Source organism: Martes martes, assembly GCF_963455335.1.
Source record: "Martes martes genome assembly, chromosome: 10".
Classification (NCBI taxonomy): domain Eukaryota; kingdom Metazoa; phylum Chordata; class Mammalia; order Carnivora; family Mustelidae; genus Martes; species Martes martes.
This window is the reverse complement of record NC_137898.1, coordinates 76,287,761-76,315,102: the sequence shown is the minus strand read 5'-3', so window position 1 is coordinate 76,315,102 and position 27,342 is coordinate 76,287,761. Positions and strand designations below refer to the sequence as shown.

Here is a 27,342-nt window from a genome sequence, read left to right as displayed (position 1 = left end):
ACTTACTTGTGGAGCATAAGGAATAACATGGAGGACATTGGGAGATGGAGCAGAGAAGCAAGATGGGGGAAATTGGAGGGGGAGACAAACCATGAGAGACTGTGAACTCTGAGAAATAAACTGAAGGTTTTGGAGGGGATGGGGTTGGGGGGTTGGATGAGCCTGGTGGTGGGTATTATGGAGGGCAGGTATTGCATGGAGCACTGGGTGTGGTGCATAAACAATGAATGCTGGAAAACTGAAAAGAAATAAAATAAAATGGAAAAAAAAACTATAAATAAGTAAATAAATAAATAAATATAAAAATAAAAAACAACTGCCTCCCAGTTATGGCACCTTGTAGTTTCTGTGCCAGGTAACCAAATCTCAAGAATATCAATTTTTCCAGTTTCTCCCAGGTTTTTTGTTGCTGTTGTAAGTTTAGGAGTAACAACTTCCACATGTCAGAGATACAGCTAGAAATCTTTTTCTATCAGGATTTCTATTTCTTCTTGGGTCAATTTTAGTAATCTATCTATATATTTTCAAGACTCTTGTCCATTTCATTTAAATATAAAGAATTCCATGCAGGGGCGCCTGGGTGGCTCAATCAGTTAAGTGTCCAACTCTTGATTTCAACTCAGGTCATGATCTCAGGGTTGTGAGATGGAGCCCCATGTTAGGCTCCATGCTGGGCATGGGCCTGCTTAGGATTCTCTCTCCCTTTCCCACTACCCCACCCCCGACTAAAAATAATTTTTAGAAATTCTACACAGTTTCACTGAACAGATGCTTTTAATCTTAAAAGTTACTGGTTGCAATTTCCCATTCACCTTTTCTTTGTATTTACTATATTTAATTTACCAAGTACCTTTTCATATTTTCCTCTTAATTCTCACTACAAGCCTGGAAAGTAGGGATTATAACCTCCACATAACCTCCATTTTTAAAAAGAGAAAACTGAAAATCCGAGAAGATATGATTCAAATTCAGAACTTTTATCCTAAACAGTATTTTCAAACTGCTATGAAACCAATTCAGTGAGACACAATCAATATTTTTTTAATGAGAGGATGGGATAGACATTGAGGTATTATTTAAAGGTGAGTTTTTGTTGTGAATTGAATTGTGATTCCCCCAAAATGGTACGGGGGCAAATTGGGGGTGTCCCCCATTGAGTACCTCAGAATGTGACCTTTTTGGATTTAATGCCATTACAGAGGTAGTCAAGTTAAAATGAGGTTATTAAGACAAGGCTTAATCTACTATGACCCGTGTCCTGATTTAAAAAAAGGGAAATGTGACTCAAGGACAGGTCCGCACAGGGAGAAGATGATGAGAAGACAAGAGGGAGAAGAACACCATGAACTGGAGTGATGCATCTACATGCCACAAAACACCAGAAGCTAGTTGGAAGCAAGGAAAGAATGTCCCCTGGAGTCATCAAAGAAAACACAGCCCATGCCAACACTTGATTTCAGATTTCTGACCTCCAGAACTGTGAGACAAAAATTTTCTATTATTTTAAGCTGCCCAGTTTTTGGTTCACTGTTATAGCAGCCCTAGGAAACTATACAATATTGTTTTGTGAAAGCCTCCGCGGAGTGGGTGTGGGTGTAGGTGTGGGGGTGTATTCTGGGTCACAGTGTATACTTAATTCCTACTGTGGATTGTGGTTGGAAGCAGTCTGTGAAACAGTGTTCCATAACACAGGCAAATCCACTGGCACTGAAATCTCTCCTCGCCATCCCCTTAAGACAGGAGGCAGGCAAAGAAAATATTCTGGGCAAAGAGAAGAGAGGTGGAGTGTTTGTGGGGTGGGGGCTGAGGGCGGTTCCTGAGTAAAACATGCTTTTCTAGGAAAAAGGGTGGAAAGAGCGGCACAATCAGACAGAGTAGTTGATGATGGGGTAACCCACTGTGTGAGACCGGCCATGTGTCTCCTATGAGAGACAACAAAAATAGCTCTTTGGGGGCAGATATTTGGGGAAATGTTTTAGCCATCCACTTTGCTTAAGATGATTTAATCCAGTCCAAGCTTCAAAAGAAACTATGTGAGGTGTGTTAATGATATTGGGAACTCCCAGACAGGGAGAAAATCAGGGTAATGGAAAAGCAGACCTTAAGGGACCCATGAGCTGTTGACAGCAGACGGCAGAAGATTGCTTAATATTCTTACACAATTAAACTAATTCCCTTTAAGCTTCCTTCACATGATAAACAAGATCTCCCCATCCCTTGGAAATTAACTTTTAACATCTGGGCAAATGTATTGTTTAATGCCCAAATCCCAAAAATCCCACTTAATTTTTTTTTTTTTTTTTTTACATAGGTGAAACCAAAAAACAATTTGTTAGCAATGTTAGCCTTACTATTGGAATGCGTATCGTGACACAAGGTAAGGGGCACAAAGTTCCTGCAAGAGAGGATCCTAAGATATGATTAACAAAGAAAAACTGCATTGTTAGCAAATCTCATTTATTTGTAAAGGCGTCAAAGGGACAACAACATGAAACCGAATGGCTTATTCTGTGACTAAGAACAGGATGCTGAGATGAAGAAGGCAGCCGTGATCTCCTTATGCTGCAGCTTCTCATCTCAGCATGGGATTTCCACAGGGTCCCCTGGCCATTTGCTCTGGGCTAGGAGAGGGAGCCGATTCATACCGCACTCCCATACCCAGTCCTCCCTGGCAGTAAACCACTCCGTCCTCTCTCCCTGCACGTGAACTGGATCTCCCCTTGCCAGGTTGAGTGAAAACACACAGCTGGGCTTTTAAATTCCACCCCTCTAGCCCATATAAAATAGCTGCCCATGAGATAGCAAGGTGGTGGGCAGAGCCAGTGGGGAGACAAGGGTTTAGATAAGTAAACAAACCACTCAGGCTCCAACACTCTACTCAGTAGCTCCAGTGTCCCTGGCTCCTCAGAAATAAAGAGAATTTGGTGCCATCTTCATGTCACAGAGTTTTTGAGAATTAAATGAGATGCTAACTGTAAAGTGTGTGGCTTCTAGATGTGCTCTGTTCCCCTGGGATTTACTACATCCAACTCCAGTTTAAACTTAGCCCTGTACGTGAAGGAAGGTAGCATCCCCTTTTTCTATAAACTTGACAGTGTCTCCAATGTGCTAGGTACTGACTACGTGTCGGGGTGGGATGGCTGTCGGGGAAGGAGGACAGGGGAGATTTCAAAGACAAAAAAAGCCAGCTTCCCTGGGCTGCCCAGGCATGACACCTAAAGGGAGAGACACCCAGGGGAGTTTATACTACAGTACAGCTGGTTAAATAATACCACTGAAGGAGGAACAAGGAGTCAAGGATGCCCAGCACCAGAGAAGGTGCAGTGACTCTGGGTTATAAGGATGCAAGGTGAGGAGGCAGAAGAAGGCGTGAATAAAGGGCATCTTTGTAGGACAGCAAGAGATGTGGTCAAAGCGGGAATCCAGGGCTTCCAGCAAGCAATGGTAAGGTTGTAAAGCTAGCATCAAAGGCCTGGCAGCCTGCATACAGTCTTGCTTTCTAAATACTAATGAACAAAAAGGTGTCTCTATATACAAGGTAACCGACAGTCAGTGAGACAGGCTTCAATGTTCCAACAAATATTCACTGAGCACCCACAGGAGGGCAGGCGGGATTCTAAGTGCTCGCTAATGTCAATACTACCAAAGAGTTCACGAGGGTCTTTAAACTCTGAGCCTTATTTTAAAAAAAGACAAAACAAGAAGTTGGTAAAGGATAAAAGGGGATATACCTAGAGAAATTACAGAGAAAAACTATTTAGTACTATTGACAATATTTTTATTAACAGCATTAGACTTTTTAAAAAAAATGTTATTTATACCACTCTCAACTGTTTTTAGAAAGGATCTGGGCTTCATTCATGCCTCCAGCAAATATTCAACACCTGCCACGTACCAGGCAGCACCCTTCTAGCCAATGAGTGTGCCGGAAGAACAAAACAAGCATCCGTGCCCTAATGAGAGTTGAATTCTAGAGATCTGTTTATTGTGTTTTCATTTAAAAAATTGGGGGAAAGTAGAAAAATACTAAAAAAAACTTTATATGACTTTTAAGGATTCCAATGGTCAAATAAATAAACAAATAAATAAGTAATAAGTAAATAAATAATAAATAAAGAGTCCTGTAGCCTTCATCTGTAGAGGTAGGTACAAATATTCTATGGCATATATATTAAAGAATGAAACTTTTTTCCTTTTAATTGCAGATTGCCCAAGAAACTCTGGAAGGACTGTCCATCAAATCTGAATAAAAAAGTTTCTACTTTAGTTCTTTTTACATGTAGATCACTCAGTAACAGTTTAAGTGTTTATAATCTGTTGGTGATGTAACCAGATTGTAGGGCCTCCCAGATGACTCTTATCTGTCACTGTTATTCTTTCATTGAGTGACTTCTTGGGTACTCCCTCAGACCAATGCCCTATAGGTTTCTAGGAATGGAAGGCAAGAAAATATGTAGCCCACGCCCTTAACAGGCTTATCATTTTTTAGGAGGAAAATAAGGTGGGAAATAAAACATACATATCCTAAACAACTAGAAAGCAACCAAGAGGAATTCCTGAAATACTACAAGATAACAAGTGAGCAGCACATAGAAGTCATGCGTTAGCGTCAATGGAAAGTAGAATCTTCCCCAACTGGAAGTTAAGAAATGTTCTTCAGCCGCTTAGAAAAACAACTGCTTCCAAGCAAAGTCCTTCAATGCTGTTCTTGTTTAATGATGCTTCTCACTACAACGGGCTAGTAGATTAGGGCTTAGAAAAATATTGCACTCTGTGTAACTAATTAATCAATTAATTACCTTGCCAATTATCATGGACTGGAAGTAAATGCAACATTATGTTTAAAACCTATTATTTCTGAAATCAAAACAGCAAGGCATCCCCCCACCCCGCCGCTCAGTGATCCAAGGCACACGCAAGCTGTTTCCCCTGCCCGAGATGGCAGTCATTGATCTACGATGCCTCACCCCTAAAAGACTCTGGGACATGGGTATTACCGATGATGAGAACATATGGTTTGGGTAGTTTGGCAGACAAAATCCTGGCAGAAGAGTCTTGAAGCATCAGCAGATGCCGCTGTAGTGCAGACATCCAAATGGTGGCATAATTGCCGCTGCTGCTTTGATGCCACATGTTTCCCTGTGATGACAGCAATGCCTTTCCCCTGAGAGGCGGGTGGCAAAACAGAACCCTCCCTGGTCCCCATAGACAAACACACATGAGCGTGAACATACACACGCACACGCAAGCGTGCCTGCACGTGCACACATGCGCACGCTCGATCAGGTGAGCTCTGTCTTCTGGCGGCCTCTTTCATCCACCTTTCACGGTAGAAACCTGGCTGGAAAGAACAATTTCATTCTTCCCTGACACAGCTCTGATATTTAAGTTCCACTAAGACAACGGGAAGTCACCCCAGCCTTCCACCAAACTCATAGTCAAAGAAAAGATGGTGGCCTGCTGGCAACAAAGAGATGGGATCAGAGCCCCCTGGTCTCCCCGGCAGCCTTTGGCACCCTGAGGTCTCAAAAGCTCTGGCCACAAATTGCTCAGATTCATCCTTATCAGACTCATTCAGTCAGTTAACAAATATTTATTGATCACCCTCTCTGGGCCAGGAGGGGAGGAGGCTTTAAATAGTCACAACCTCAAAATAGCTGAGGGGTGCTGTGGAGAATTCTCCTTTCGTATCTGCCAAATCACTCCCATTTTCATTCCACCTTTATTGAACAATGACAATCTGGCCCTAGGCTGAGCCTGGAAACACAATACCAAGCAAGACAGATATGGTCTCTGACTGTAGTGAAGAAGTAGCCAGAGAAGCCGGCCAACATGGTGCAGCAAGCATCATCTACAGTAGGGTAGAGGTTGGTATAAAGATACTGTGTATGTTTGTGTGTTTGTGTGTGTGGCAGGGGGAGGGGGGAGGTAGCACACTGATTCTCAAAGATAAACCATGGTTACCCAGTTGACTAGGGAGAAATAGAGTCCAGGCAGGGACAACAGCTTTAGTCAGAAATTTGTTCTGGTTCATCAAATACTCTAAGCCCTCGCTTTCTCTTTCTTAAATGGGAAAATAATAATACTCAATAGGAAAATGTGAGTAAAGAACTTAGGACTCAATAATTGATGGTTATCATTGTTACTACTACTGTCATTATTATTATTAATAACAACCACAAGAGCAACATCTGCAGATGCTTAGAGGTTAAAAAAAAATATATGGAGCATTCTGGAAAATTAACATGGTTCAGTTGGGCTGAAATATATTGTACGTGTGTGTGTGTGTGTGAGAGAGAGAGAGAGAGGGAAAGGAAAAGATAGAGAAGGAGGGGAAGAGGGAGAAAAAGTAGGATTATCTGATGGTAGAAGTCTGAGCTACTTTCAACTTGAGCAGGATGTTGAAAGCCAATGGAATGGACACAGCTGGGCTTTCCATTGTACCAGCTCTACTCCATTGGGCAGCAATGTAACTTCTGTGTACTATATATTCCTTGTCTATGGAAAGAGTACTAGCATACTTGTCCTGTCAATCTCAAAGTCTCTTGATGTTAAGGGATCCCATTCCTAACCCTGACGTGCCAAGGAAAACTCCAGAAAGGACAGGTACAAGTACAAGAAAAGGCAACCACTGTCATGCTAATTTAGATAAATCTCCAAGTTGGAGTGAGTAAATGATCCAAAAGCACAAAAGTGCCGAGCTGTCCGTTTTGAATGTCAAACATTTGCATAGTCCACATTTGTCATTAACTGAACGAGAAGTAGACAAATTAATGAGCTGACAGAATATGGATCTGAACCACATACAAATAATCAGAACTTACAGGTAAGCATTCAAATTGTCCTCCACTAGAACTAAGTTTCTCTGAAGAAGCAAGAGAAAATAACACACTGAGATCTTTCACAAAGCACAGATCCAGAAATAAGAAATCCAGATAAAGAGCTATATGCCCACAGCCTCGGGGCCAAAGCTATGGGTCACAGACACTGATTTCACCTTTCAGTCAAAACAGAAATGAGGAGAATGAGGGGCCACACAACCTGGGAATAACCAGAGCAGGACAACTTCTGGGGGACAGAGAGTGTTGGGAGCTCACATTCACTTGCGGGTTACAGGAACACACCGGGATCTTGAATGGTCTGTCCCCTTGGAGGAGAGTCTGGAGTCTGACTACTTGTGAGTCAAGCGTTACCAAGGGTGGTGGAGGGGTTGAGAACTGCTTGATAGAGCTGGAAAGGCCGAAGATTTTGTCTCATGCAGACAACCCAGAATTCAAATCTGCTGGGTTCTACCTCTTCCTAGAAATGCAGACTTAGGCCAATTACTTAAGCTCTGGACCTGTTTTTTGTTTTTTGTTTTTTAATATTAAGTGAGTCATACGTCTCTGTAAAGTGCTTAGTAAAGGGTTTCATCAGGTCATTAAAAAGATAAAAAAACAACCAACATCTAGCCTCAGTGGCTCCCCAGTGCCCACAGGCTGAAGTCTAAACTCTAACCTCACATTCAAGACTCCCTATGCCAGATTCTAGCCCCAACCTATAACTATAGGATTTAATACCTCCTCGGCACTAACCATGCTTTTGACGGCCATGCCTTCAACAGCCTTGCTCTGCTGTACCTCCTCACAAGCTCCCCTTAACCCCTCAGTCCTCCTGGCTCCTACCCATCCTTCAAGGTCCTGCTTTTGTCTCACGTGCTCCCAGAAGCCATCTTACTTCTCCTTTTGAAATACAATTAGTCCGTCCCAGGTAAGTGCTAGGGTTTGTTTGTGAGGTTTTGACTATCTTGGGTCTTAAAAGAGGGAATGTCCAAACTGGGTTGTTCAAATCAAGGTTTGGGGAATCTCAGGACATAGGGAGGAAATACTGGTTCTAGAGGAGGACCCACAAGCAACATGCATTCAAGCCATTAATGAAGGCCTGAGAAGCAGTGGTAAGTAGCTCTCAGGGCTCTATGAGGCACATGACAAATGGTGCCCATTCCAAAGGTGAAAGATGTTTGGGATTGGCTCCCAGAGATGGCCATGGCTGGTGCTTGGCACACTCTCCACCCTTGGCTCCGCTTCTTTCTTTGTGGGGTAGCCTAGGTCCAGCCCTATCACTGCAAGCCCCAGACTCCTTTTTCCTGTCCAAGTCCTATCTCACTCCCTTTTCTATAAGCTCAAAGAGCCTCGGTTAGTGTTGGGAGAGCTGAGTGGGGAAGGAAAACTCCTAAATCTCCATCCAGCCTCTTTCGAATCTATTTTCATGGCATAAATGCTAGGGCTCGCTTTTCAGAGACCTTCATTTTCTATTCTCAGGTGCCTTTTCTTCTCCCAACAAAACTTAGCTCTTAAGATCAAAAACTTTGCTTTTAAAACTGTCATTTTTGATGTGGACTTCAAAAGCCTATTTTGGAAGTAAAAAAAAAAAAATGCACTTTTTTTCCCTTTGCTTTCTTTGCTTTTCTATGGACATACCTCCTGCTTACTCTGCTCCCTGCCTAGAATGCCCCTGATTTTCCACAAAGCAATGTGAAGACCACCAGCTGGTCAGAAAGACCAGACATTAGAGAGTGTGAAAAAGAAAAACTCCCAAGTTTAATATCTCAGGGTGTTACACTGTTGTAATTCCACAGTATTTAAGAGAATTAGCACTGGAAACAAACAGACCTGACATTTACTCTAACACTTACTAATATGTGATCACTGACATTTAACTTCTCTGTGCTGATTTCATCATCAGGAAAAGAGAAAAGTAATAGTAGTCACTTCTAACTGCTGCTCTGAGGAGTACATCATTATAGAGTTCTTCACCAAGACTGTCACATCCGTAACACTCAATAAATAGTAGTTTTTATTATGTACCATGCAGTTAACAATTGAGCATGTTTTATCTTGAGGTAGATATCTAATATCATGAATCTTTATTTTTTAAATCTATTTTTATTTTACTTACCTTGCATGTAAGCCTTCTCTCCTAAGCTAGACTTTAAGTTTGTCCACCATTTTCTTGTTTGTGAAATAAGAATAGGAAAAACCTGCTTTGTGAAGTTGTAAGCATTATCACGGGGGGCGGTTATGAGTGTTCCGTCCAATTTCAGGACAGGGTACAGTAGTCATTACTGTTATATCCCTTTTGGCAAAAACCAAGTGCCTAAGAAACGTATCTATGAGCTTGGATCCATGCAAGGAAAGAGGCAGGCTAAAAGATACTGACAGTACCCCCGCCTAATGACTTGGCCACCTCAGAATGCTTTGGATGACTTTCTGCTACATCTCTGGGTCTGAGGTTTTTTCTGGAACTAATGAAGGCTATTGCGCCCACGTCATGGCAGACTCGGTAATTAGTGCCTAGGCAATTAAACTCCCCCACCCCCCACTCCCCCAGCCCCCAACTAATGATGGAATGAACATGGTACCTCAATACCTCAACTCCCTTGCCCCTTGAACAGAATAATTCTGAAATGTGTTTCATGCTATTTCCCAGAGTTTCTCTTCAGAACCAGCCCTAGTTATTCATTGTGATCAATCACTAATAATGCCCTTTATTAGCTACCTGCCTTTCTTGAATTTCTTCTCTCTCACCACGCTTTGCTCCCCTCAAATAAACTCCCTGACTTCAGATTCTGAAGTCAAGCTAAGACAGTAGGGGCTCCTATGTGTGTTGGCCCACTGTTCACAGAGCTTCCACAAGGGTAGTCCCATACCTTTCTCCGAGTATGATGATGCCACTCAGTGGAATGGTTTAGTGAAAAGAGCCTAAGAGTTAAAGCCAAAAAAAATCTAGATTTGGTCTTGGCTTTTACTTAACTAGCTCTGTGATCTTTGTGCTATGGACTGACTGTGTCCTCCCAAAATTCATATGTTGACATGCTAACGTCCAATGGGATGGTATCTGCAGATGGGATATTGGGAGATAATTAATTAGGTCATGAGTTTGGAGCCACCACGTTGGGAATAGGTGCTAGTGGTATAAAACACAGGAGAAAGCTTGCTTCCTCTCTCTCACCCTCCCCCACCCTGCCATGTGAAAACACACAGAGAAGACAAACCAGAAAGAGGGCTCTCACCGGAACCTGATCACCCTGTCACCCTGATGTCAGATTTCCAACTTCCAGAATGGTGAAAAACAAAACAAAACAAAACTTCTCTTGTTTATATTATATTATATTAAAAACTGTTACATTATGTTATAAAATACCCAGTCCATGGTATTTTGTTATAAGAGTCCAAACTAAGACACCTTGAAAAAAGTTTTCAACCCTCTGAATTTTGATTTTCTTATCTATAAAAATGGGACTAATAATAACAACTGTGCCATAGTGCCAATCTGAGAATAAAATGAAAAATTTTGTGTGTTTCTATGCACTTACTGGGCATAGAATAGAGATTCTATTCTAGGCAATAGAAAGTTAAACAGATAGGAATCTTGACCTGAAGAGGCTCCAGGATAGTGTGGGAGAAAAGATTCATAACCAAAAAATATAACACAAGGCCAAAACAGCCAATGCATTTGAAAAAGCATAGATAAAGTACAAAGAAAGTCAGGTTTAGGGAAAGGGACATGCGTGACCTTCAACAAGTTGCCATTTGGTTCAAATGAGGTAAAGGAGCATGTAGACTGCCCACATAGCACTCTTGCTGTAAAGAATTCCTTAGCACTTTCTAGGCAAACCCCCAAACTATTCTGAACCCCCAAACTATTCTGGGTATACTTCTACTCCAGTACTTTTTTCATTGCTTTGCATTTATTTGTTTGGAAACCCATGTTCCACAGGAAATTAATAAGCTTCTTCAGGTCAGGAACACTAAGTCCTATGATTTGACAGACACACATACATAGTTTACATATCTCCCAACCAGGAAACTTATCCCAATAGCTGTTACATAATAAGAAAACCTAAATAAGTGCTGTTGAAAGATGAACCCAATTCTCCACCCTTCCATACCTGAAATATCCAAAATACGTAACTTTCTAACAGTTAAGAAATAAAATCTGGACCCATCTTCATTTTTCTCAATATTTCTTCCCCATCATTTTCTCTCCCAGGAAATATCTTGAACAGAGGCACAGAGCATTAGAAAGCAAGCCAGCAGTAAGTATTACCTTCTACCCCTCGGTGATGGTCAGATCAGGACGCAACACCCCTGAAGAGTGTATTAAAATGATCCAACCTAGTGTCGGGGGATAAAGGGCAGCACCCAGTCCAGCAGCTACAACGTGAGATCACTGTTCCCTCTAAGAACTAGTATTTCCTTCCTTTCAAAAAACAGATAAATAATTGTGACACGTCCACAAAACCACACTGAAATCATAAAAATTTCATTACTTTATCAGCTTGGAGCCAAAGCATCAAAAAACTATAGTCAGGGCTAATCTATCTCCCTCTGCTTCTAAAAGCTGCCTCAAATAGCCTGGCAAAAAGCCCAAAAATGAAAATTAGTTGTTCAGATTAATTCCCTTCCTCAGAAAAGATCTTTGTACTGTATTTAAAACAAGGACAGCGTACCATGGTTCTTTATTGACAGGACAATTACTCTAAGAAGACAGAACTTAATGTAAGCTGGTAACTCCCGAAGCTACTTAATGAGGAAAAATCAAGAGATAATATACTGATCCAACGAGAAGGCGATAATCTGCACGAAGAACTCTGTGTTTTCCAGCATGGCCTCCACGCTATTTTCTCCTCTATCCCCCTCCTCTTCAGAAGCTCCAACTGGTGTGCCAGGGGCTCACCACCAACTGGGACATTATCTTCCCACCTTAACCTAGGCCTTTCTCCTATATTTTTAATCTAAATAAAAGGTCTCATCATTCCATGCACACCGGGACAAGCCAAACATTGAGAACCATCATTAGTTCATTCTTAATCACCCCTCCACCACTCTTCATGCCCCACCCCCAACATAGACACAGCCATTGGTTGTGTCTATGAATTCTCCTTCCTCAATACCTTGCAAATCAGTTCCTTCACACCACCCTTCCTCCAGCCCCTTCTTCTGGATATCCTACAACTAGTCTCCCTGACTCCAGTCCATACACACATGGCTTCGAACTACTTTTCTAAAATGCAGCTCTCATCATGTCACTCTCTGTTTGAGAGTCATTCAATGGCTACCAACCCCACTCAGCATTAAACTTGAAGACGCATTCATTCCCTTCCTCATTTTACAGCTCTAGTCCTGCTGAACTGATAATGAGTACTCACCTTTCCAGCTTTCTCACTCTCCTCAATCCTTACGAAATGCTCATCTTGGTTCTTTGGTTTGTAATGAGCCCAATCTACCACATGAAGGTAAAACTTAGTCCTTGGCTGGGACTCGGCCCCAACAGGATCTTCTTAGGAAAAGATGCTCTGATACCCCTCCCTCCAACACACACACACACACACACATACACACACACACACACACACACACACACACACACACACACACACACATACACACACATACCCCCGCTGTTGGCTAACAGCATACACCATACTACATTATAATTCCCCTTTGAATCACAGGTCTCCTAACAAGACTGTGTCCTTTGCCAATGACTTTGGATCTGATGAACCTGACATAGTTCTTGCCACTCAGTAAGTGCTCAGGAAATGTTTCTTAAAAGAGGAAAATGAAAAGGCTGAATGAACAATTTTCCCACTCTGTGATGGAATGCACTGGTTCCAGATCTGGTTCCTGATCTAACAACCAGGCTGTAATGGGAGCAGTTTAATCCACTGAACACAACAAGGAAACCTTCCAGACAAAAGAGCCCCAGACAGCTCTCCCCTCAAACTGGATACCAAGCAGCTCACAATTTATTTGTTTCACAAATCTCCCCTTTCTTCTCTTTCAAGTTTAAACTACCCAAGGGCAGTGACGGACATGCACTCATTTAACAAATACCTAATGAAACTAGAAGTGTGCCAGTCAGTAAAAATAACACTTACACAGTACTCATTGTCCACACACCAGGTTGAGGCACACTCCATGATGTTTTTAGTGCTGGGATGGGCAATCGACTAGGGACCAGATACACAAGCAAACAACTTCGTACTGCATGGGAACTATTCTACATAAGCATTCATTCAGTATCTCCTCCAACACTATTCAATGTTCGCTATGCTCAAAGCCTTTCAAGTGTATCAGGGCATTTTCCTGAGGAAGGCATTCCTATTTTATCAAAGAAGAAACTGAGATATGGGGACATCAATGAATTCCCCAATCCCACAGCTGAGAAGCAGCAAAGGCTGGATTTCAATCCCAGTAGCTGGTTCCAGAGCCCTCCCCCCTTTTTAAAAACAAGTTTCTATTTGAATTCCAGTGAGTTAACATACAGTGCGATACTAGTTTCAGCTGTACAACAGAGTGATTCGACACTTCCGTAAAACACCTGGTGCAGAGCTCCATTTTTTAACCGCTAAACAAAATTATCTTCTTGTTCATTGCCTCAAAATAATGAGAATGTTTATCTCTGAGCGGTAGCCATAAGAATGAGTTTTCTTTTCTCACTTTTGAATTTTCCTTTTTTTTTTTTTTTGCTTATTAATGTTTTCTAGTTTTTCCACATCGAGGCATGCAATCTTGAACATAATTTATAAGACAAAATTTGGCTGACCGTGCAGTGAAAACAGTTGCTGCATTATAGAGAAAATGTGCAGAGAGATCATAAAATGCTAATGCGATGAGCTGTCTAAAATCAGCGTGAGTCCACTTCCAGACACTCCACTGATGGACACTCGGGGACACGAGCCCCCTCCCCGTGCTGCCAGCTCTCCTAGCTACAGCCACAGCCAATAAAGACGCTCCCATAATTTAAATGCTTACAAGAGCTCTCCATGAACTTAGAAGGAGACGTGATCAAGAATAAACAGAAGACCTGCTGGTTGGTGCTGCTCCCTTAGTAGGAAGCTCCAACGTGATTTCCAAGGGAAAACGTTCGGGGTCCAGCTGGGCCATGAGCACACGCACAGAGTAGGCGCTGGGTGCACCCCACACTGGGCTGTGCAGCCTGGAGCGGGCAGCTCCTCTCTCTGCTCCATCTTCCGGGTGTCTGCAGGAATCTGGGTCACTCCATCACATGGTTGACCCACATTTACAGAAACCCAGCCTTCCCAGCCTATTAGAGAAACAGCAGCGCGGAGGAAGCCAGCTTTATGAATAACTAAATTTACAGATAAGTCCGTTTTAATTAGCTAGAGAAGAGGACCCCCCCACCCCCCAATTCCTTCTTCCAGACAAAGCCGACTCTGGTTTTCCTACATCAGCACATCTGTAAGCAGCTCCACTGCGCTGGAGAGGCTGCTTGAAATTCCTTTTGAATATCATTAATTTGCTTTCCTCACTTTAAAACAAAAAAATCTATACATCAGATGGGTCGTGTTTTTGAAGCCTCAGTTTTTCAGGGATGACCGCGGTGCACGGTCTCCCAGATGCCTGGGACTCCAGCTTTGGCGTGCTGAAATCCAGCGTCCTTCAGATTTCTAACAATGAATCACCATGTCGAGGGGTTGGGGCTCGGGGAGGAAGAGTTTAAGCCAGTTGTGAATAGAAGTTCCTGGCTGCGGTTTCATGGTCAGAGTTCCGAGATGCACATGTTCCCACTCCCCTCTTTCCTTTTTCTAGGAATAAACTCTCTGAGAAATGGAATATTGTCCTTCAAATGTGCTACAGGGTTTTCTCTTTCTTTTTCAGGCAGCAACCGTCTACCTGTTTCCTCCCTGATGCACGCGAGAGATTCAGGGCCATTCTTCTCCTTTTTAAACATCAGGGCCATTTAGCAATAACGACAGGAGAGACCATTCCGATAAGAAAGTGAGGGATGGCCAGTTTGAAGTATTCTGAGAGTTTTACAGGAAAATGCCCATCTCTGTACCCTTCCCAAGAATAAGGGCTGCAGGGTTAAAGAGGCCCACCCCCACCTGCTGTCACACACAGAGGGAGGCTGACCATAATGACCTGTCCCACTTATATCTGCATGGGTTCCTGTGAGGAGGGGGAACCTCTCTGTAAAACGCATGTGCATGTGTCAGGCCATAGCAAGGCCTGGGAAGTGTCTTACCCTCTGAGTGTGTTCCAGATGAAACACCCAAAACAAATTTCTGGTTCAAATCTGCATCTTTGGATCAACAGGACAAGGGATAGCTTGCTAAATTACTTCTATTTTTCTTCTCCTTTTTAAACATTTCATTTTCCCTTCTCTTGTCTCCTTTCCTTTTTAAAAATGTGCTTGCTAAACCGGTAGATTGGGGGAATTCTGTAGATCTAGCCTAGCTGGCTGTCAGCAAGGCATTTGATAAAATCTCTCATGAGATCCCAGAGGACTAGACAGGGGAAGTGTGGGCTGAATGACAAGCCAGGAAAAGGGGGTTTAAAACTGATTGAATTTCAGTACACACAAGGCAATGTCAACCTGGAGAGAAGTCTCCAGTGGCTTGCCTCAGGGCTCTGAATTCAGTCTTGTATCTGTCAACATTTTTCCTAATGACTGGGATATTAGGTCATGGACATCTCAACAAATTGTTACATGACTCAAAACCGGGAGGGACAACGAACGTGCTGGATGGCGAAACTAGGCCCAAAATGACTTCAGTAGGGCCCGCATGGTGTTTATCAACATGTGGTGGGTACATCACCTGTATCAGAGTTTCAAATGCAAATGCTTGTCCCCCAACCCCCGCACACCTGCTGAGTCATGGCAGACCACTCTAAGAAACGCCAAACCAGAACAGTCACCTATAATAGGAGATCCAGACCTCTAATTTGGTGTGTCCGTTGAACATCCTTCTGGATATACACACAAAAAAGTCCATCAGACTATGGTTATCTGGACCATTAGCAGAACCTGAAGAATGAAAAAACCCTCCAGAAAGTACTTTGTTGCTGTTATTGTTTTAAAATGGAAAAGACCAAGAAGTGACTCTTGAAATAAATTCAAGCTGGAGGTTGACGGGTATCTGGGTGGTGGCAGGGGGATTAAAGCCAAGTGACACTCAGGTAGAATGGAGGAAAGTAGCAGTTCAACCCTTCAGGGTCCCCGCTGTGCGGCAGGAGCTCACAATGGTCTCCCCTCCAGAAACAGAAGGTGCCCTTCTGGGAGAGAACACCTGAGCAGGAAACTGCATGAGCTTTGTCATTTTTATACCAACCGGATTTCCCAAATGAAAATTGAAGAAAATAGTGAACAAAGAACAATGTAAATATTGCTTATTCCTAAAAATGATATTCCCGCTGACCCTCCACACAGAGTTCTAGTGATTTGTGTATTTTTTAATACCAGCTCTGAAATCCACTTGTAAGGGCCAGTTTAAGACTCATGCAACTTTCAAACTTGAGGACATTAAAAATACATGTAAAGGGGCACCTGGGTGGCTCAGTGGGTTAAAGCCTCTGCCTTCGGCTCAGGTCATGATCCCAGGGTCCTGGGATCGAGCCCCACATCGGGCTCTCTGCTCAGCAGGGAGCCTGCTTCCTCCTCTCTCTCTGCCCCCCTCTCTGCCTACTTGTGATCTCTGTCTGTTGAATAAATAAATAAAATCTTAAAAAAAAATACATTTGAAGCCATGTCTTTTACTATTAAATACTAGAAGTTGATATTAAAATCTGGAATCAAAGGAAAACCCAGCTCCTACTCCTTCACATGACGTGTTTTTGTGGAGTCTCTTGTCTCCTAACATAATTTTCAATTGATTTGAGCCAGAAGTTCAATTTTCTCCTTGATATTCTGGTGTTTTATGAGATCTGGTCCTCTGAATGTAACTAATACTACAATGAAGAAGCACCAAAAACTCATAAAGCATAAAGTCTGCCGAGAGGACACGAACTCTAATGTTTGAGAAAAAAGACAGCCTCTCATGTTTCCTCCCTTCTCTTTTAATGCCTGTTACACTCATCATCCCATAATGAACAATCAATGTTTCAAAAATATTTCCCTTGAAGAAAAAAAAAATGGAACAGGATACTTAAAATGGGAGATTAATCCATAAATTTCCCAGACTGTCACTAGGATTCACCAAAAGAAATTTACAATTTTAAAATGGAAAAAAAATTCATCAATTCAATCAATCTTTCACCTAGCTGCCTATCTGCTTGAACAAAAATATATGGGTTTACAAAAATATATGGGTTTACTTCTTAAAAGTCAGATCAAAGGTGCTTTAGAAAATTAACATCTTTCTTTTATTACAAAAGGGAAGATAAATCAAAATGTGGTTTTATTCTTGAAACTCACCTCCTGGATTTATGATAACATGAAAAGAAACCCCAGTCCTTAAGATCCCACCTTCTCTTTTAACATTGGGGTAACTGAATCACGTTGCATCCTAATTTTTATTGTGGCTGTCCTCTATGCTTATAAAAAGCAAAAACAGGAGATAGAAAATAGACTGGTAATTGCCAGGTGCTGGGGAGAACGGGGATTGGGGAGCTCAGAACTCAACAGAGGGGGTAAATGTGTAGTAGTACATTCACAATGTCGAATGTACAGTTGTGAACATACTAAATCCAACTGAACTGAGCACTTTTTTTTTAAAGATTTTATTTATTTATTTGACAGATCACAAGCAGGCAGAGAGGCAGGCAGAGAGAGAGAGAGAGAGAGAGAGAGAAGCAGGCTCCCCACTGAGCAGAGAGCCCGATGCGGGGCTTGATCCCAGGACCCTGAGACCATGACCTGAGCTGAAGGCAGAGGCCTCAACCCACTGAGCCACCCAGGTGCCCCTGAACTGAGCACTTTTAATTGGTTATGTGAATTTCACCTCAATAACACAAAAGAAAACAAAAAGGGAAAATTCCAGTGTTGCCCTAAGGACAGCATCCCATCAGCAGCTCACTGACAGCGAGAGGTCAGTTAGGAGCAGAGGGGCATGCAGTGGGACTCTGTGCTACAGCACCCACTTGTGAAAAGAAGACCCTGTATCTTTCCCAACTACAGAAGAATTCTAGCTGCTAAACCAAAGACTGGGGCACCGCCAAGAGGTTCTCCCTCAAAAGAGAGTTGGCCTGGGGCGCCTAGGTGGCTCAGTTGTTAAGCTGCTGCATTCGGCTCAGGTCATGATCCCAGGGTCCTGGGATTGAGCTCCGCATCAGGCTACCTGCTCTGCTGGAAGCTTGCTTCTCCCTCTCCCATTCTCCTTGCTTGTGTTCCCTCTCTTGCTGTGTCTCTGTTTCAGATAAATAAAATCTAAAAAAATAAAAATAAAAAAAAAAAAAGTTGGCCTAAAGGTGAAGGGATCTGGCTTTGGTCTCAGCTCTACGGACAGAGCTAAATTACGCTGTGTCTCCTTGTCTTGAAGTGGGAATAATTATGCCTCACAGCACAGGGTGGCTGGGAAGGTCACATGGGCAGTACCCCACATGAGAGAGCATATACAACATGATTTCCTTTGGGGTGCTCAAAAAAAGAAAAGAGACAGCTGTATAAACTATGGCTGGCAAATCAAGCAGACAGCCAAGTCTGGTTGGAAGAGAATGACAAGAGACACACAGACCGATGAAGGACCACCAAACACTGAGGGCCACAGAGCAAGTGGAATGTTCATGGACCAGCCCCAGACTGTTCACTCCACCCATGAGCAAGACGCACTGTAACTATCAAAGGTTAACCACAAACAGGGATTTTGAAGATGAGACACTCTATGTGACAGGTGCATTCAAACTTGCTTCCAAATTTAACATTTCCTACACATAATCCCAGTTTTAAAATTTAGCATTACTTATCTTGAGAACAGAACCTCGCCTGCAACCAGCTTCCTTACACACACATGCGCGCGTGTGCGCACACGCGCGCGCGCGCACACACACACACACACAAGATCCTAATTATATGATGGAATTCCAACCCAATGACATCATCAAGCGATAGCACTAGCCATCGTGTCTCTCTCACAGTTACTTCCTCTAAATGTTCTTCCAGTTAATGACCTAGCCAGGCCCCCTAAGCGGGCCTAACCTAACTTCACAGCCCCATGCTAGGACATCAGTATTCCAGAACCTGGTCTGATTCTCCTTGAGTTTCTTCCTCATAATGGATAGAACTAAGAAGCCCATATTTTTATACTCCAAAGACCCTGTTCTGCTCATTTTAACAATTCTGAAACAGTAACAAATGTAAAGTTTGAAACTAAATGAAAAAAGATTGATATTTTTTATTAGTACTTAGGATATTTTGAGCACATCAGTGAAGATTCTGGCCCTGAATATGAACGATGCGGACACCAAAGACAAGAGTTGACCTGTTAATCTTTCTCTTATTTATTCATAAGGGCTTCCCAGCTATCAGAAAATAAACAGTACTCGTCCAAAGTTCCAGGCTTTTTTCTCATCTATAGTCCAGCAAAGTGATTTTGACAAAGGCAAAGACAGGATAATCCCCTTTGGTCTGGATTACCACCACATAGTCTTAGAACTGCCTGATATGTACAAAAGAGATGATTTCCTGCTCACAGGGACACTTTTCCTGCCCCCCTACCCCCGCAAACAGGGTAACTCCATCAAAAGTAGTGTGTGCTGTCTGCCAGAAGAAAAATGAAGTCATGCAGAAATGTTGGATAACTGAATGCTTTGTGTTTACATTTATGAATATCTGATGGTATAGGGCAGGTCAGAGTGATCATCAGTAATGCCTGTTACATTCTTTTTGCAGTGAGGAAGCTGAAATAAATATATAAGTAATAGAAACATTGTGCTCTGTGCTGTATACAAAATAACTCATTTAGTATAAATTAATCAGTGGTGGAGCAAGCTTTAAAACTATTTCTTAGTGAAGAAGATAACTGAATGAAAGAGAAGACAGAACGTCTTTTGTTAAGATTCTATTTATTTTAGGGGCACCTGGGTGGCTCAGTGGGTTAAGCCTCTACCTTCAGCTCAGGTCATGACCCCAGAGTCCTTGGATCAAGCCCCGCATCGAGCTCTCTGCTCGGCAGGGAGCCAGCTTCCCCTTCTTTCTCTGCCTGCTGCTCTGTCTACTTGTGATCTCTCTCTCTCTCTAATAAATAAATAAAATCTTAAAAAAAAATTGTATTTATTTTAGAGAGAGTGCAAGCGGGGTGGGGGGGGAGTCAGAGAGAGAATCTCACGCAGGCTCCATGCTGAGCGAGGAACCCGATGTGGGGCTTGATCTCATGACCCTGAGATCATGACCTGAGCCAGAATCAAGAGTCAAACATATAAGTGACTGAGCCACCCAGAAGCCCGGAACACAGAATGTTTCTAAGGTATATTTAGAAATGTTTATCATGTAAAGAACGTTTCAAAAAAGTGTTGCCTACTGAAAACACATGAATGGGAGGGCAGTAGGGAAGTGACAAGGCCAAAGAACTTGGAAAAACACTGAAGTACTTTTGCAAAGAAATACCAAAAGAGGTCAATGTATATAAAATAGAAATTGAAGGACCTGAAGATTAATATGTTCACAACATCTTTATGAGAGGAGTGAAGTTTGAGGCCCTTGGCACATTCAAAATTGTACAGAACACATTATATGGAAAACTTTTTCCTGAAATGAACCCAAAGTTCCAAACAGGATCAGGGAGGCAGCACCTGGGGGACGAGCTGCTTGGTGAGCTGAACTTGACAGTAAGAGGTTTATAGGGCTTGACTGACAGCTAGAGAAAAAAGATAATTTAAAAAAATTATGTTGAGGACAAAGTCCATCAGAAAATAGAAATATAAAGAGTCGGCCTAAGAATGGACCAGGAGAGCATTAAACACAGTGTAAGAGAAGAACAAGCCAGGTGATAAGAAAGCACTGGAGGGGATGCCTGGGTGACTCAGTTGGTTAATCCGACTCTTGGTTTTAGCTCAGGTCATGATCTCATGGGTTGTGAGATAGAGCCCTGGTTTTGGACTCTACTCAGCAGGGAGTCTGATTGGGGATTATCTCCCTCTCTCTCCTTCTAAAATAAATAAGTAAATCTTTAAAATAATAAGAATGCACTGGAAGGGGTGCCTGGGTGGCTCAGTGGGTTAAAGCCTCTGCCTTCGGCTCGGGTCATGATCCCAGGGTCCTGGGATCGAGCCCCACATCGGGCTCTTTGCTCAGCGGAGAGCCTGCTTCCCTTCCTCTCTCTCTCTCTCTCTCTGCCTACTTGTGCTCTCTGTCAAATAAATGAATAAAATTTAAAAAAAATGCACTGGAAATCTGAGATGACTGCATTTATTTTATTTTTTATTTATTTATTTATTTTTAAGATTTTTATTTATTTATTTGACAGAGAGATCACAAGTAGGCAGAGAGGCAGGCAGAGAGAGAGGAAGGGAAGCAGGCTCCCTGCTGAGCAGAGAGCCCGATGTGGGGCTCGATCCCAGGACCTTGGGATCATGACCCAAGCCCAAGGCAGAGGCTTTAACCCAATGAGCCACCCAGGCGCCCCGAGATGACTGCATTTATAAGAAAGTGACAGGCAGCTCTGCGGACATTTTGTTGGCTGTTAGGGCAGGAAAAAAGAAGCCATAAGCTACTTACTATGGGGTCAATGAGAAGTACTGAAAATTATTGAAAATCAAATATATTTTTTAAATGTAAGCTATTATCATTATTTTTGTCATTACCTTAAATGCCTGGGAAAAAAATAAACCTCAAACTCTGGTATTTGACAAAAGCTCCTTGCAGATCATCTGTGTCTCAATTTCCTTTTACATATACATTATTCAAAGCTTTGAACCACAGAAGAACAAAGAGGGTTATAGAACAAATCTCCACATGCTCAGAGGCGAAGACGATGGCCAGGAAACATGCCTCCATCAAATCCAGCTTCCAGAAAGGAATGGGACAGAGATAGAGAGTGGCATTTGCGATATACACAGCCAGCCCTTCCTTCTCTTCCTCCTTTCAAAAGTACCTACTGAGCAGTGATCCTACGCCAAACTCTGGCCCCGGAAAGACACAGGACACAAGGGTGTATATTTACTTACAGAAATAAATCCTGCCTTCAAGGAGCCTACAATCAAGCAGAAGGAGTAAGACAAATATGCAGATAACACTGAACAAAGGTAAAGTATCTCCAGGGTGTACATGGCAGGACCTATACACCCACATCCGGGGCATGTGAAGCAATTATAACAAACCAGGGAGTTGGAAACATTTAGATACTTCGGTAGCATGAATGTCAGCTAGAAAAGGTCTATCATCTGCTCTCTGAGCATCTGAACAGAATCTTAATACAGACAGAATGCAGAATGCATAGCCTAAATGTGATTTCAAATAACTGGACCACGGTTTTTATTTCCCAGCTGTACATGGAGCACAGCTGAATTTTTAAAAATCATCCTGTATAACAAGTAAGTTTGACCGCCAGCAATAACTCTTGTTCCTGGACGAATATTCCTGAAAGAAAAATATATTTAGACTTTGAAGACACATTGCTCAAATTGCTACTTGGGAAAATTACACACTCATAAACCCAAGAAGAAGCACTCTGACATGTTGGAAAGATGAGGTATTTGGGCAAGTCCTTAAACCCCGCTGTGCCTCTTTTCTCATTTACAAAATAAAGGGAAAGGGCAGATCACTCAGAGGGTGCCTATAACCATAAAATAAGATGATGCATGAGAAGATCCTTTTAAAACTCTTAACCGTTACACCATCCTATGTTCTCTCCAAGTTGCTGGTGCACGGTCATAAACATCTGTTCCTGCATGTGAGCTCTTGCTGGGTTTCATCCATTTCCTCACATTCATAGGGTAGAGAACGCACAGGTTTGAAATTTTGTAACCTCAATATTCTGAAGCCTTTAGAGCGGCTTCCAATTGAAAGTCATCTTTTTAATGTCCACTGAAGGGAATTTACACTGTATTTATGGCCTGGACATAATCATTACCTTCCAATAAAAATGACTCATTAAATAAAAAGCAATTTTCACCCATGAGCTCTTAGGATATATTTGCTTACTTATGGAAATCCAATAGCCTCTTGCTCAATAATTTCTGCATTTCTCAGGACAATTATTTGGGGTTCGTATGTCTGTTCAGGAGTTGCCAACTCAGAGCAACTGAGAAACACTAAAAGACAGAAAACAATACCAACAAACACCCAAGTGAACAAAAACACACTTGACTATCCAAAATGAGCGATTCTAGGATTCACCTGAGAGAGAAAGAAAACTGCCGATCTTTGTTCACCTTCTGGTGAGAAGCCAAACACAGCAAGGCTGGTGTTTTCAACCTCTTTATTAAGAAACCCATGTGCCAACTAGGAAATACTTCCCTTCAACAGACAGAAATCTTCAGGTCATCTACTCAAAGCTGGTTACCAAGCTCTGCATGTTCCATTAGCATCTGAGGCCCCCAGAATGATTTGCTTTTTGCCCAAGAGCCAACCCCACATCTGTGTTCCCTACATGGGTTTCTTCCCCACTGTAGATCTGTCTGCCTGAAAACAGAACTGACTGGAACAGTATTAGAAAAAGCAAACAATTTAAGTTTACAAAACAACTGGAAATATGACCTCACAGCTGGAGAAACTGCACTGTTTTGAACAGAACAAATGAATGCAGAAGCCTCTCTTTCCTACCCAGACCTGCCTAAGTGGCCTGGCCAATCATTCCCAGAAGAGAATTTCCAACATCCTAGAGTTCACACTTGGAGATGAGAGCACCAGGGGGTATCACTTGGCTCAACCTGCCTTCCAGAAGCCCCAGGGAGATGGTTTATAATTTGCTCATGTTTTTAACAGCTCCCTAATATTTTATAATGGCAGTGTTACTATTTCTCATTTCAGCGTCTAATGTTTTAATGTAGGGTTTATTTATCTTACCCAAAACAACATAATAATTGCAGAGTAGAAAAACCACTTTGGGAAAAGGAGTGTTGTTTGCATATGCTAATGACTTAATTTAAAGAGTTCTGTGACTAAAAACAGAGGATGTGGGATTTTAAAAAGTGTTTTTTCATCTTTGCTTCAGATGTGAGGTATGATGTTTTTAGGTCAGTGAACAGCAGAATTTAAAATAGTTGTAAAACACCATAAAGGACGGTCATCTAAAAACCTCCCATGTATAAAATGCACACATAGTCAACTCTGACATCAGCCATTCTAGTAAAAAGTGATGTTTCTTACAGCCAACCCAGTAATCATAACTTTCGGTAATAAATATGGTTAGTGATGACAACCAAAAACATCAAAAAACTCCGCCAAACCTCAAAACTTCTGAAACATCTTCTGAATAAATACAGCTCTGAGCAGAGCAGAACGAACTCGTGCTTACAAGTCCTGAGTTCAAGGCTCCCTGCACCAGCTGTGGGCCATGGAAAAGTCAGTTAACTCAGTAAGTCGCACCTTTTTCCTTTGTCAACTCAGGACACTGGGCTAACTGTGCCCAAAAGAATCATCAAAGATTTTTTATATCACTTTTTTAAAGCTCTATATATTTATTTGAGAGAGCATGAGCAGGAGGGGCAGAGAGACAGGGAAAGGGAATCTCAAGAAGACTCCGCACTGAGCACGTATGGAACCCCAAACCCTGAGCTCACCTCATGACCCCGAGATCACGACCTGAGCCAAAACCAAGACTCAGACGCATAACTGACTGGGCCACCCAGGTGCCCCAAAGAGTTCATAAAAATCCAGTTCCAGTCCCCACCCAGCCACTCAGGAGTGCATGTGCACGTGCATCCGGGTGCGGAAGGGGTAGGAAGTAGGGAAGGATCCTCGTCAAGGTGAAGGCCAAGGGAAGCCATGCTCTCCAATTCTCCCAGCCCTACAGTGAAGACACACCACAGCAAATCATCAGGGATCCATTTGGTATCTCAGAGAGATGAAAATGTTTGTGATTTCCTAGATGGAGGATAGTTAATTGGAGGATCTGATGACAAACTGATTTATAGACATTATACAGCATTATGTCTTCTATGTGGATTCTTCAGAAAGTAAACTTCGCATTTTAGATCTAATTCAATCATGCAAGAAGCCCAAGAATCATGGATCTCTTAACCATATATATCCATATCTGACCTCCAAACCCACCCCTCCCTGTCTCTTGAAAATCTTTCCTAAAGTCCCTGGAACTCAAGGTGTTTTTGGAAACATTACAAAAGGTTTTTGAAAATACCTAGGAAATAAATTAAGTTTTCCACGTAGACAAGGTTCACAGTATTCTTGTGGAAATGCTGATGCGGTGAATGGTACTGGAAACCAACATGAATGAGATTATTACACAAACTGATGCACACACACACACACACACAAACCGGGGAAGTCTAAGCAAATAGTTTACTCTGGCTTATTTTCTATCAGTCAAGATTTTTCTCTGGCTGGCTTAGTGGGAGCTCCAGCCTGTGCTGTATCAGCTATAAAGAATATGAATCTTCCTGGGATCCCAAGAAATATGAACACAGGTGACATCAGTATAAAAGTGTCACACCTAGCCTCTTTTAAATAAAAAAAATTGAAAAGACCACTCCCAGGTAAAAATCCAGGGGAAAAGTCATCCAAATATACCATGAAGTTGTTTACTCAAAATGGAGATGGAGAGTACTAACTTTTGCTCTTGGATTTAAGTCAAAATACTGTATAGAAGGTGTGTGAAATCAGGGTGAAAGTTCAATGTTGCTTTTCTTGCTCAGGGATTTTGAAGAAATCGAGTCATTCCAAGTATGATATTTCTCTCTCTTTTCTAAATTGCATTCCTATGCCCACCTAGGCCATGCCTCTGTGTATTGGCTACTACAGTATTTCAAAAAGGATTTGAGACATTTCTTCAAATTATATACAATCCAAAATACCAGTGTTTAGTATAGATCATGAGTGCAGCACGGCATAATTCCTTGCTATTTGTCACAATTGTTAAAGAATCAAATATGTATTGCATGCAAACATGATGACTTTTTTCTCTTTGTTTAAATAAACTCCAGGGTAACTAGACTTCTAAAAGAGAATCCAGTTCAACTGTAATTCCTTGACAATCAGTAGTTTGCATATAGGATGTCTATGTATTTCCACTTTTCCTACCAACATGCCTTATCCTCCCCATTAGAATGGAAGTCCTCTGAGCAAGGGGCCAACCTCCACGCTCAGCAGCTAGGACACCACACCTGACACAGAAGATGCTCAGTCCAATAGGTTTAAAGACAATACAGTTGACGATAATAAAAGTACAACTGCTGCAAAACAGTACTCAGAAAAATGGGGGTCCAGAAGGAAGATGGGAAACAAATATAGTAAGAGAGGGGGTGGCAAAAAGTTGTTGCTTTTATGCAGTAGGTATGCTGAAGTTAAAGGAAATTTGAGATGGGGCACATTTACATTAAGACTTTTTTTTTTTTAAGATTTTATTTATTTATTTGACAGAGAGCGAATGAGGGAACACAAGCAGGGGGAGTGGGAGAGGGAGAAGCAGGCTTCCCGCTGAGCAGGGAGCCTGATGCGGGGCTCGATCCCAGGATCCTGGGATCATGACCTGAGCTGAAGGCAGACACTGAACGACTGAGCCAGGCAGGTGCCCCACATTAAGACTTTTGATTAACTGGAAAATACTTTTAAGTGGGAGACTTCTGTGTTTAACTAATCTGCATTTATAATAATTGTGTCTTTTATATTATATTATGCCTATAGTTAGTTCGGAGTGGTTTTGTTAATCACAGAGTACTGACTTGAGTTTGCCTGTGGCAATCAACCAGGTTTGCTCCTCATTTGTATCCTCCATGTTAAAATCACCAGTTTATAAATCTAAAATTCCTGCAGGACATTATCTAGAAGTCATCTTCTTAGTGAGGCATTCTTTGGAATCCACTGCCACAGGTGACACTTCCTTTCTCCTTTACTTGCATTGTTTTTCTGCTTAGCACTTAAACTCATCTAACATATTATACAATACACCTATCTTGACTATGACCTACTTCTCCACCAGAATATTACAAAGAAAAGGACTCTTGTCCATTTGGCTCACTGGTCTGACTCGGTGCCTAGAACAATATCTGGCACATAGTTGGTGCTCCACATATATAATATATATAATATAACATAACATGACATATTATATAATATCAAATATATAACATAAATTATATAAAACATAGATTATTATGTATATTAAATACATAATATAGAATAACATATATAACTATACTATTATATACTATTGTACAGTTATATGTTATTTTATATTATGTATTTTACTATTTATTTATGTATTTTATATTGTAAAGTGTATTGTATATTGTGTATTTGTTATATTGAATACATTTACTTAGTCTGTATTATATGTTCATTATATGTTACATAATGTATTATACAATGTATATTAAAATAAATGATTGTATACTGCAGATATTCCACTAAAGCTCCTAGCAACAAAGACACATGAGAAAATGGGATGCCCAGAGCAGGTGGGGGTGGCATTTTTCTGCGAAGGCCCAAACATGCAGCCCTCAG

At 41.8% G+C, this 27,342-nt stretch overlaps 1 protein-coding gene and 1 pseudogene across 4 annotated transcripts in view; one reads left to right on the top strand and one right to left on the bottom strand.

Moving 5' to 3' along the window:
- Positions 1 to 27,342, bottom strand: part of FAT3 (FAT atypical cadherin 3) — a gene marked incomplete at its 5' end in the record, with an annotated part of 479,253 nt that overhangs the window by 435,547 nt on the left and 16,364 nt on the right. The gene's annotated exons all lie outside the window — the stretch shown is intronic.
- Positions 3,343 to 25,351, top strand: LOC308351896 (AP-3 complex subunit sigma-1-like; annotated as a pseudogene). The gene is made up of 3 exons: positions 3,343 to 3,444; positions 24,669 to 24,868; positions 24,984 to 25,351. The product of its transcript is annotated as an AP-3 complex subunit sigma-1-like (transcript).